Below are 13991 nucleotides of genomic sequence, written 5' to 3'. Positions count from 1 at the left end.
AATTGGCACGTTGCCAATTTCAATGTATGAGGTCATATCAACTTGCACGTTGCCAATTTTAAATGCAAAAAACATATCGAACAGCACCTTGCCAATTTCAGTGTTTTAAAAGTCACAAACCGGCACGTTGCCACTAACAATGTATACAGACATACAAACTTGCACATTGCCATTTTTAATGTAAAGAGACTTATCAACAGTGCACGTTGCCAATTTTAGTGTTTAAATACTTAGGAAAAGGCATGTTGCCATTAACAATGCACGAAGACATATCAACCGGCACGTTGCCAATTTTCAATGTTATGAACAAATCAACCGGCATGTTGCCGTTTTCAATGTAAAGCAACCGGCATGTTGCCATTTTCAATGTAAAGAGCCATATTAACCGGCACATTGCCAATTTCAGTGTTTTAAGGCTAATGAACCAGCATGTTGCCATTAACAATGTATTCAAACATATAAAAAAGCACATTGACATTTTCAATGTATAAAGACATCTCAACCGGCACGTTGCCATTACCAATGTAGGAAGACATATCAACCGGCACCCTGCCATTTTCAATGTATGAAGTCATATCAACTTGCACGTTGCCAATTTCAAATGCAAAAGACATATCGAACAGCACCTTGCCAATTTCAGTGTTTTAAAACTCACAAACCGGCACGTTGTCACTAACAATGTATACAGACATATAAACTGGCACATTGCCATTTTCAGTGTATTAAGGCTAATGAACCAGCATGTTGCCATTAACAATGTATACAGACATATAAACGGCACATTGCCATTTTCAATGTAAAGAGACATAACAACAGGCATGTTGCCATTTTTCAATGTATAAAGACATATCAACCGGCACGTTACCATTTTTTTAATGTAAAAGACATATCAACCAGCACGTTGCCAATTTTCAATGTAAAGAGACATATTAACCGGCCCATTGCCAATTTCAGTGCTTTAAGGCTAATGAACCAGCATGTTGCCATTAACAATGTATTCAGACATATAAACGGCACATTGCCATTTTCAATGTAAAGAGACATAACAACAGGCATGTTGCCATTTTTCAATGTATAAAGACATATCAACCGGCACGTTACCATTTTTTAATGTAAAAGACATATCAACCAGCACGTTGCCAATTTTCAATGTAAAGAGACATAACAACCGGCATGTTGCCGTTTTCAATGTAAAGAGCCATATTAACCGGCACATTGCCAATTTCAGTGTTTTAAGGCTAAAGAACCAGCATGTTGCCATTAACAATGTATACAGACATATAAAAAGGCACATTGACATTTTCAATGTATAAAGACATCTCAACCGGCACGTTGCCATTACCAATGTAGGAAGACATATCAACCGGCACCTTGCCATTTTCAATGTATGAAGTCATATCAACTTGCACGTTGCCAATTTCAAATGCAAAAGACATATCGAACAGCACCTTGCCAATTTCAGTGTTTTAAAACTCATAAACCGGCACGTTGCCACTAACAATGTATACAGACATATAAACCGGCACATTGCCATTTTCAATGTAAAGAGACATTTCATTGGCACGTTGCCAATTTTCAATGTAAAGAGACATAACAACCGGCATGTTGCCGTTTTCAGTGTAAAGACACATAACAACCGGCATGTTGCCGTTTTCAATGTAAAGAGACATAGCAACAGCAGCATTGCTATTTTCAATGTATGAAGACATGTCAATTGGCGCATTGGCATTTTTAATGCAAAAGACATATCAACCGGCACGTTGCCATTTTCAGTGTATAAAGACATATCAACCGACACCTTGCCAATTTCAGTGTTTTAATAGTAACGAAAAGGCACATTGCCATTAACAATGTATGAAGACATATCAACCGACACCTTGCCAATTTCAGAGTTTTAATACTAATGAAAAGGTCCGTTGCCACTAACAATGTATAAACACATTTTAACCGGCGCATTGTCAATTTTTAATTTAAAGGACATATTAACCAGCACGTTGCCTATTTTCAATGTAAAGAGACATATTAACCGGCACATTGCCAATTTCAGTGTTTTAAGGCTAATGAACCAGCATGTTGCCATTAACAATGTATACAAACATATAAAAAGGCACATTGACATTTTTAATGTATAAAGACATCTCAACCGGCACGTTGCCATTACCAATGTAGGAAGACATATCAACCGGCACCTTGCCATTTTCAATGTATGAAGTCATATCAACTTGCACGTTGCCAATTTCAAATGCAAAAGACATATCGAACAGCCCCTTGCCAATTTCAGTGTTTTAAAACTCATAAACCGGCACGTTGCCACTAACAATGTATACAGACATATAAACCGGCACATTGCCATTTTTAATGTAAAGAGACTGATCAACAGGCACGTTGCCAATTTCAGTGTTTAAATACTTAGTAAAAGGCACGTTGCCACTAATAATGTATGAAGACATATCAACCGGCACGTTGCCAATTTTCAATGTAAAGAGACATTTAAATTGGCACGTTGCCAATTTTCAATGTAAAGAGAAATATTAACCGAGACATTGCCAATTTCAATGTATGAAGTCATATCAACTTGCACGTTGCCAATTTCAAATGCAAAAGACATATCGAACAGCACCTTGCTAATTTCAGTGTTTTAAAACTCACAAACCGGCACGTTGTCACTAACAATGTATACAGATATATAAACTGGCACATTGCCATTTTCAATGTAAAGAGACTTATCAACAGGCACGTTGCCAATTTCAGTGTTTAAATACTTAGGAAAAGGCACGTTGCTATTAATAATGTAGGAAGACATATCAACCGGCACCTTGCAATTTTCAATGTATGAAGTCATATCAACTTGCACGTTGCCAATTTCAAATGCAAAAAACATATCGAACAGCACCTTGCCAATTTCAGTGTTTTAAAAGTCACAAACCGGCACGTTGCCACTAACAATGTATACAGACATACAAACTTGCACATTGCCATTTTTAATGTAAAGAGAATTATCAACAGTGCACGTTGCCAATTTTAGTGTTTAAATACTTAGGAAAAGGCATGTTGCCATTAACAATGCACGAAGACATATCAACCGGCACGTTGCCAATTTTCAATGTAAAGAGCAAAACAACCGGCATGTTGCCGTTTTCAATGTAAAGCAACCGGCATGTTGCCATTTTCAATGTAAAGAGCCATATTAACCGGCACATTGCCAATTTCAGTGTTTTAAGGCTAATGAACCAGCATGTTGCCATTAACAATGTATTCAAACATATAAAAAAGCACATTGACATTTTCAATGTATAAAGACATCTCAACCGGCACGTTGCCATTACCAATGTAGGAAGACATATCAACCGGCACCCTGCCATTTTCAATGTATGAAGTCATATCAACTTGCACGTTGCCAATTTCAAATGCAAAAGACATATCGAACAGCACCTTGCCAATTTCAGTGTTTTAAAACTCACAAACCGGCACGTTGTCACTAACAATGTATACAGACATATAAACTGGCACATTGCCATTTTCAGTGTAAAGAGACTTATCAATAGGCACGTTGCCAATTTTCAATGTAAAGAGACATATTAACCAAGACATTGTGAATTTCAATTCATGAAGTCACATCAACTTGCACGTTGCCAATTTCAAATGCAAAAGACATTTCGAACAGCACCATGCCAATTTCAGTGTTTTAAAACTCACAAACTGGCACGTTGCCACTAACAATGTATACAGACATATAAACTGGCACATTGCCATTTTCAATGTAAAGAGACTTATCAACAGGCACGTTGCCAATTTCAGTGTTTAAATACTTAGGAAAAGGCATGTTGCCATTAATAATGCACGAAGACATATCAACCGGCACGTTGCCAATTTTCAATGTAAAGAGACATAACAACCGGCATGTTGCCGTTTTCAATGTAAAGCAACCGGCACGTTGCCATTACCAATGTAAAGAGCCATATTAACCGGCACATTGCCAATTTCAGTGTTTTAAGGCTAATGAACCAGCATGTTGCCATTAACAATGTATACAGACATATAAACGGCACATTGCCATTTTCAATGTAAAGAGACATAACAACCAGCATGTTGCCATTTTTCAATGTATAAAGACATATCGAACAGCACCTTGCCAATTTCAGTGTTTTTAAACTCATAAACCGGCACGTTGCCACTAACAATGTATACAGACATATAAACCGGCACGTTGCCAATTTTCAATGTAAAGAGACATTTAAATTGGCACGTTGCCAATTTCAATGTATGAAGACATATCAACCGGCACGTTGCCAATTTTCAATGTAAAGAGACATTTAAATTGGCACGTTGCCAATTTTCAATGTAAAGAGAAATATTAACCGAGACATTGCCAATTTCAATGTATGAAGTCATATTAACTTGCACGTTGCCAATTTCAAATGCAAAAGACATATCAACCGGCACGTTGCCAATTTTCAATGTAAAGAGACATAAAAACCGGCATGTTGCCGTTTTCAATGTAAAGAGACATAGCAACCGGCATGTTGCCATTTTCAATGTAAAGAGCCATATTAACCGGCACATTGCCAATTTCAGAGTTTTAAGGCTAATGAACCAGCATGTTGCCATTAACAATGTATACAGACTTATAAATGGCACATTGCCATTTTCAATGTAAAGAGACATAACAACCGCCATGTTGCCATTTTTCAATGTATAAAGACATATTAACCGGCACGTTGCCAATTTCAGTGTTTTAAGGCTAATGAACCAGCATGTTGCCATTAACAATGTATACAAACATATAAAAAAGGCACATTGACATTTTCAATGTATAAAGACATCTCAACCGGCACGTTGCCATTACCAATGTAGGAAGACATATCAACCGGCACCTTGCGATTTTCAATGTATGAAGTCATATCAACTTGCAAGTTGCCAATTTCAAATGCAAAAGACATATCGAACAGCACCTTGCCAATTTCAGTGTTTTAAAAGTCATAAACCGGCACGTTGCCACTAACAATGTATACAGACATATAAACCGGCACATTGCCATTTTCAATGTAAAGAGACTTATCAACAGTGCACGTTGCCAATTTTAGTGTTTAAATACTTAGGAAAAGGCATGTTGCCATTAACAATGCACGAAGACATATCAACCGGCACGTTGCCAATTTTCAATGTAAAGAGCAAAACAACCGGCATGTTGCCGTTTTCAATGTAAAGCAACCGGCATGTTGCCATTTTCAATGTAAAGAGCCATATTAACCGGCACATTGCCAATTTCAGTGTTTTAAGGCTAATGAACCAGCATGTTGCCATTAACAATGTATTCAAACATATAAAAAAGCACATTGACATTTTCAATGTATAAAGACATCTCAACCGGCACGTTGCCATTACCAATGTAGGAAGACATATCAACCGGCACCCTGCCATTTTCAATGTATGAAGTCATATCAACTTGCACGTTGCCAATTTCAAATGCAAAAGACATATCGAACAGCACCTTGCCAATTTCAGTGTTTTAAAACTCACAAACCGGCACGTTGTCACTAACAATGTATACAGACATATAAACTGGCACATTGCCATTTTCAGTGTAAAGAGACTTATCAATAGGCACGTTGCCAATTTTCAATGTAAAGAGACATATTAACCAAGACATTGTGAATTTCAATTCATGAAGTCACATCAACTTGCACGTTGCCAATTTCAAATGCAAAAGACATTTCGAACAGCACCATGCCAATTTCAGTGTTTTAAAACTCACAAACTGGCACGTTGCCACTAACAATGTATACAGACATATAAACTGGCACATTGCCATTTTCAATGTAAAGAGACTTATCAACAGGCACGTTGCCAATTTCAGTGTTTAAATACTTAGGAAAAGGCATGTTGCCATTAATAATGCACGAAGACATATCAATCGGCACGTTGCCAATTTTCAATGTAAAGAGACATAACAACCGGCATGTTGCCGTTTTCAATGTAAAGCAACCGGCACGTTGCCATTACCAATGTAAAGAGCCATATTAACCGGCACATTGCCAATTTCAGTGTTTTAAGGCTAATGAACCAGCATGTTGCCATTAACAATGTATACAGACATATAAACGGCACATTGCCATTTTCAATGTAAAGAGACATAACAACCAGCATGTTGCCATTTTTCAATGTATAAAGACATATCGAACAGCACCTTGCCAATTTCAGTGTTTTTAAACTCATAAACCGGCACGTTGCCACTAACAATGTATACAGACATATAAACCGGCACGTTGCCAATTTTCAATGTAAAGAGACATTTAAATTGGCACGTTGCCAATTTCAATGTATGAAGACATATCAACCGGCACGTTGCCAATTTTCAATGTAAAGAGACATTTAAATTGGCACGTTGCCAATTTTCAATGTAAAGAGAAATATTAACCGAGACATTGCCAATTTCAATGTATGAAGTCATATTAACTTGCACGTTGCCAATTTCAAATGCAAAAGACATATCAACCGGCACGTTGCCAATTTTCAATGTAAAGAGACATAAAAACCGGCATGTTGCCGTTTTCAATGTAAAGAGACATAGCAACCGGCATGTTGCCATTTTCAATGTAAAGAGCCATATTAACCGGCACATTGCCAATTTCAGAGTTTTAAGGCTAATGAACCAGCATGTTGCCATTAACAATGTATACAGACTTATAAATGGCACATTGCCATTTTCAATGTAAAGAGACATAACAACCGCCATGTTGCCATTTTTCAATGTATAAAGACATATTAACCGGCACGTTGCCAATTTCAGTGTTTTAAGGCTAATGAACCAGCATGTTGCCATTAACAATGTATACAAACATATAAAAAAGGCACATTGACATTTTCAATGTATAAAGACATCTCAACCGGCACGTTGCCATTACCAATGTAGGAAGACATATCAACCGGCACCTTGCGATTTTCAATGTATGAAGTCATATCAACTTGCAAGTTGCCAATTTCAAATGCAAAAGACATATCGAACAGCACCTTGCCAATTTCAGTGTTTTAAAAGTCATAAACCGGCACGTTGCCACTAACAATGTATACAGACATATAAACCGGCACATTGCCATTTTCAATGTAAAGAGACTTATCAACAGGCACGTTGCCAATTTCAGTGTTTAAATACTTAGAAAAAGGCACGTTGCCACTAACAATGTATACAGACATTTCAACCGGCACGTTGCCAATTTTCAATGTAAAGAGACATTTAAATTGGCACGTTGCCAATTTTCAATGTAAAGAGACATATTAACCGAGACATTGCCAATTTCAATGTATGAAGTCATATCAACTTGCACGTTGCCAATTTCAAATGCAAAAGACATATCGAACAGCACCTTGCCAATTTCAGTGTTTTAAAACTCATTAACCGGCACGTTGCCACTAACAATGTATACAGACATATAAACCGGCACATTGCCATTTTCAATGTAAAGAGACTTATCAACAGGCACGTTGCCAATTTCAGTGTTTAAATACTTAGAAAAAGGCACGTTGCCACTAACAATGTATACAGACATTTCAACCGGCACGTTGCCAATTTTCAATGTAAAGAGACATTTAAATTGGCACGTTGCCAATTTCAGTGTTTAAATACTTAGGAAAAGGCACGTTGCCATTAATAATGTACAAAGACATATCAACCGGCACATTGCCAATTTTCAATGTAAACAGACATAACAACCACGATGTTGCTGTTTTCAATGTAAAGAGCCATATTAACCGGCACATTGCAAATTTCAGTGTTTTAAGGCTAAAGAACCAGCATGTTGCCATTAACAATGTATACAGACATATAAAAAGGCACATTGACATTTTCAATGTATAAAGACATCTCAACCGGCACGTTGCCATTACCAATGTAGGAAGACATATCAACCGGCACCTTGCCATTTTCAATGTATGAAGTCATATCAACTTGCACGTTGCCAATTTCAAATGCAAAAGACATATCGAACAGCACCTTGCCAATTTCAGTGTTTTAAAAGTCATAAACCGGCACGTTGCCACTAACAATGTATACAGACATATAAACCGGCACATTGCCATTTTCAATGTAAAGAGACTTATCAACAGGCATGTTGCCAATTTCAGTGTTTAAATACTTAGAAAAAGGCACGTTGCCACTAACAATGTATACAGACATTTCAACCGGCACGTTGCCAATTTTCAATGTAAAGAGACATTTAAATTGGCACGTTGCCAATTTCAATGTATGAAGTCATATCAACTTGCACGTTGCCAATTTTAAATGCAAAAAACATATCGAACAGCACCTTGCCAATTTCAGTGTTTTAAAAGTCACAAACCGGCACGTTGCCACTAACAATGTATACAGACATACAAACTTGCACATTGCCATTTTTAATGTAAAGAGACTTATCAACAGTGCACGTTGCCAATTTTAGTGTTTAAATACTTAGGAAAAGGCATGTTGCCATTAACAATGCACGAAGACATATCAACCGGCACGTTGCCAATTTTCAATGTAAAGAGCAAAACAACCGGCATGTTGCCGTTTTCAATGTAAAGCAACCGGCATGTTGCCATTTTCAATGTAAAGAGCCATATTAACCGGCACATTGCCAATTTCAGTGTTTTAAGGCTAATGAACCAGCATGTTGCCATTAACAATGTATTCAAACATATAAAAAAGCACATTGACATTTTCAATGTATAAAGACATCTCAACCGGCACGTTGCCATTACCAATGTAGGAAGACATATCAACCGGCACCCTGCCATTTTCAATGTATGAAGTCATATCAACTTGCACGTTGCCAATTTCAAATGCAAAAGACATATCGAACAGCACCTTGCCAATTTCAGTGTTTTAAAACTCACAAACCGGCACGTTGTCACTAACAATGTATACAGACATATAAACTGGCACATTGCCATTTTCAGTGTAAAGAGACTTATCAATAGGCACGTTGCCAATTTTCAATGTAAAGAGACATATTAACCAAGACATTGTGAATTTCAATTCATGAAGTCACATCAACTTGCACGTTGCCAATTTCAAATGCAAAAGACATTTCGAACAGCACCTTGCCAATTTCAGTGTTTTAAAACTCACAAACTGGCACGTTGCCACTAACAATGTATACAGACATATAAACTGGCACATTGCCATTTTCAATGTAAAGAGAATTATCAACAGGCACGTTGCCAATTTCAGTGTTTAAATACTTAGGAAAAGGCATGTTGCCATTAATAATGCACGAAGACATATCAACCGGCACGTTGCCAATTTTCAATGTAAAGAGACATAACAACCGGCATGTTGCCGTTTTCAATGTAAAGCAACCGGCACGTTGCCATTACCAATGTAAAGAGCCATATTAACCGGCACATTGCCAATTTCAGTGTTTTAAGGCTAATGAACCAGCATGTTGCCATTAACAATGTATACAGACATATAAACGGCACATTGCCATTTTCAATGTAAAGAGACATAACAACCAGCATGTTGCCATTTTTCAATGTATAAAGACATATCGAACAGCACCTTGCCATTTTCAATGTATGAAGTCATATCAACTTGCACGTTGCCAATTTCAAATGCAAAAGACATATCGAACAGCACCTTGCCAATTTCAGTGTTTTAAAACTCATAAACCGGCACGTTGCCACTAACAATGTATACAGACATATAAACCGGCACATTGCCATTTTCAATGTAAAGAGACTTATCAACAGGCACGTTGCCAATTTCAGTGTTTTTAAACTCATAAACCGGCACGTTGCCATTAACAATGTATTCAAACATATAAAAAAGCACATTGACATTTTCAATGTATGAAGACATATCAACCGGCACGTTGCCAATTTTCAATGTAAAGAGACATTTAAATTGGCACGTTGCCAATTTTCAATGTAAAGAGAAATATTAACCGAGACATTGCCAATTTCAATGTATGAAGTCATATTAACTTGCACGTTGCCAATTTCAAATGCAAAAGACATATCAACCGGCACGTTGCCAATTTTCAATGTAAAGAGACATAAAAACCGGCATGTTGCCGTTTTCAATGTAAAGAGACATAGCAACCGGCATGTTGCCATTTTCAATGTAAAGAGCCATATTAACCGGCACATTGCCAATTTCAGAGTTTTAAGGCTAATGAACCAGCATGTTGCCATTAACAATGTATACAGACTTATAAATGGCACATTGCCATTTTCAATGTAAAGAGACATAACAACCGCCATGTTGCCATTTTTCAATGTATAAAGACATATTAACCGGCACGTTGCCAATTTCAGTGTTTTAAGGCTAATGAACCAGCATGTTGCCATTAACAATGTATACAAACATATAAAAAAGGCACATTGACATTTTCAATGTATAAATACATCTCAACCGGCACGTTGCCATTACCAATGTAGGAAGACATATCAACCGGCACCTTGCGATTTTCAATGTATGAAGTCATATCAACTTGCAAGTTGCCAATTTCAAATGCAAAAGACATATCGAACAGCACCTTGCCAATTTCAGTGTTTTAAAAGTCATAAACCGGCACGTTGCCACTAACAATGTATACAGACATATAAACCGGCACATTGCCATTTTCAATGTAAAGAGACTTATCAACAGGCACGTTGCCAATTTCAGTGTTTAAATACTTAGAAAAAGGCACGTTGCCACTAACAATGTATACAGACATTTCAACCGGCACGTTGCCAATTTTCAATGTAAAGAGACATTTAAATTGGCACGTTGCCAATTTTCAATGTAAAGAGACATATTAACCGAGACATTGCCAATTTCAATGTATGAAGTCATATCAACTTGCACGTTGCCAATTTCAAATGCAAAAGACATATCGAACAGCACCTTGCCAATTTCAGTGTTTTAAAACTCATAAACCGGCACGTTGCCACTAACAATGTATACAGACATATAAACCGGCACATTGCCATTTTCAATGTAAAGAGACTTATCAACAGGCACGTTGCCAATTTCAGTGTTTAAATACTTAGAAAAAGGCACGTTGCCACTAACAATGTATACAGACATTTCAACCGGCACGTTGCCAATTTTCAATGTAAAGAGACATTTAAATTGGCACGTTGCCAATTTCAGTGTTTAAATACTTAGGAAAAGGCACGTTGCCATTAATAATGTACAAAGACATATCAACCGGCACATTGCCAATTTTCAATGTAAACAGACATAACAACCACGATGTTGCTGTTTTCAATGTAAAGAGCCATATTAACCGGCACATTGCAAATTTCAGTGTTTTAAGGCTAAAGAACCAGCATGTTGCCATTAACAATGTATACAGACATATAAAAAGGCACATTGACATTTTCAATGTATAAAGACATCTCAACCGGCACGTTGCCATTACCAATGTAGGAAGACATATCAACCGGCACCTTGCCATTTTCAATGTATGAAGTCATATCAACTTGCACGTTGCCAATTTCAAATGCAAAAGACATATCGAACAGCACCTTGCCAATTTCAGTGTTTTAAAAGTCATAAACCGGCACGTTGCCACTAACAATGTATACAGACATATAAACCGGCACATTGCCATTTTCAATGTAAAGAGACTTATCAACAGGCATGTTGCCAATTTCAGTGTTTAAATACTTAGAAAAAGGCACGTTGCCACTAACAATGTATACAGACATTTCAACCGGCACGTTGCCAATTTTCAATGTAAAGAGACATTTAAATTGGCACGTTGCCAATTTCAATGTATGAAGTCATATCAACTTGCACGTTGCCAATTTTAAATGCAAAAAACATATCGAACAGCACCTTGCCAATTTCAGTGTTTTAAAAGTCACAAACCGGCACGTTGCCACTAACAATGTATACAGACATACAAACTTGCACATTGCCATTTTTAATGTAAAGAGACTTATCAACAGTGCACGTTGCCAATTTTAGTGTTTAAATACTTAGGAAAAGGCATGTTGCCATTAACAATGCACGAAGACATATCAACCGGCACGTTGCCAATTTTCAATGTAAAGAGCAAAACAACCGGCATGTTGCCGTTTTCAATGTAAAGCAACCGGCATGTTGCCATTTTCAATGTAAAGAGCCATATTAACCGGCACATTGCCAATTTCAGTGTTTTAAGGCTAATGAACCAGCAGGTTGCCATTAACAATGTATTCAAACATATAAAAAAGCACATTGACATTTTCAATGTATAAAGACATCTCAACCGGCACGTTGCCATTACCAATGTAGGAAGACATATCAACCGGCACCCTGCCATTTTCAATGTATGAAGTCATATCAACTTGCACGTTGCCAATTTCAAATGCAAAAGACATATCGAACAGCACCTTGCCAATTTCAGTGTTTTAAAACTCACAAACCGGCACGTTGTCACTAACAATGTATACAGACATATAAACTGGCACATTGCCATTTTCAGTGTAAAGAGACTTATCAATAGGCACGTTGCCAATTTTCAATGTAAAGAGACATATTAACCAAGACATTGTGAATTTCAATTCATGAAGTCACATCAACTTGCACGTTGCCAATTTCAAATGCAAAAGACATTTCGAACAGCACCTTGCCAATTTCAGTGTTTTAAAACTCACAAACTGGCACGTTGCCACTAACAATGTATACAGACATATAAACTGGCACATTGCCATTTTCAATGTAAAGAGAATTATCAACAGGCACGTTGCCAATTTCAGTGTTTAAATACTTAGGAAAAGGCATGTTGCCATTAATAATGCACGAAGACATATCAACCGGCACGTTGCCAATTTTCAATGTAAAGAGACATAACAACCGGCATGTTGCCGTTTTCAATGTAAAGCAACCGGCACGTTGCCATTACCAATGTAAAGAGCCATATTAACCGGCACATTGCCAATTTCAGTGTTTTAAGGCTAATGAACCAGCATGTTGCCATTAACAATGTATACAGACATATAAACGGCACATTGCCATTTTCAATGTAAAGAGACATAACAACCAGCATGTTGCCATTTTTCAATGTATAAAGACATATCGAACAGCACCTTGCCATTTTCAATGTATGAAGTCATATCAACTTGCACGTTGCCAATTTCAAATGCAAAAGACATATCGAACAGCACCTTGCCAATTTCAGTGTTTTAAAACTCATAAACCGGCACGTTGCCACTAACAATGTATACAGACATATAAACCGGCACATTGCCATTTTCAATGTAAAGAGACTTATCAACAGGCACGTTGCCAATTTCAGTGTTTTTAAACTCATAAACCGGCACGTTGCCACTAACAATGTATACAGACATATAAACCGGCACGTTGCCAATTTTCAATGTAAAGAGACATTTAAATTGGCACGTTGCCAATTTCAATGTATGAAGACATATCAACCGGCACGTTGCCAATTTTCAATGTAAAGAGACATTTAAATTGGCACGTTGCCAATTTTCAATGTAAAGAGAAATATTAACCGAGACATTGCCAATTTCAATGTATGAAGTCATATTAACTTGCACGTTGCCAATTTCAAATGCAAAAGACATATCAACCGGGACGTTGCCAATTTTCAATGTAAAGAGACATAAAAACCGGCATGTTGCCGTTTTCAATGTAAAGAGACATAGCAACCGGCATGTTGCCATTTTCAATGTAAAGAGCCATATTAACCGGCCCATTGCCAATTTCAGAGTTTTAAGGCTAATGAACCAGCATGTTGCCATTAACAATGTATACAGACTTATAAATGGCACATTGCCATTTTCAATGTAAAGAGACATAACAACCGCCATGTTGCCATTTTTCAATGTATAAAGACATATTAACCGGCACGATGCCAATTTCAGTGTTTTAAGGCTAATGAACCAGCATGTTGCCATTAACAATGTATACAAACATATAAAAAAGGCACATTGACATTTTCAATGTATAAAGACATCTCAACCGGCACGTTGCCATTACCAATGTAGGAAGACATATCAACCGGCACCTTGCG

Source organism: Strongylocentrotus purpuratus, unplaced genomic scaffold, assembly GCF_000002235.5.
Source record: "Strongylocentrotus purpuratus isolate Spur 01 unplaced genomic scaffold, Spur_5.0 spur5_scaffold_11, whole genome shotgun sequence".
Lineage (NCBI taxonomy): Eukaryota > Metazoa > Echinodermata > Echinoidea > Camarodonta > Strongylocentrotidae > Strongylocentrotus > Strongylocentrotus purpuratus.
The sequence above is the reverse complement of the archived record's forward strand: the minus strand, read 5'-3'. Positions refer to the sequence as shown.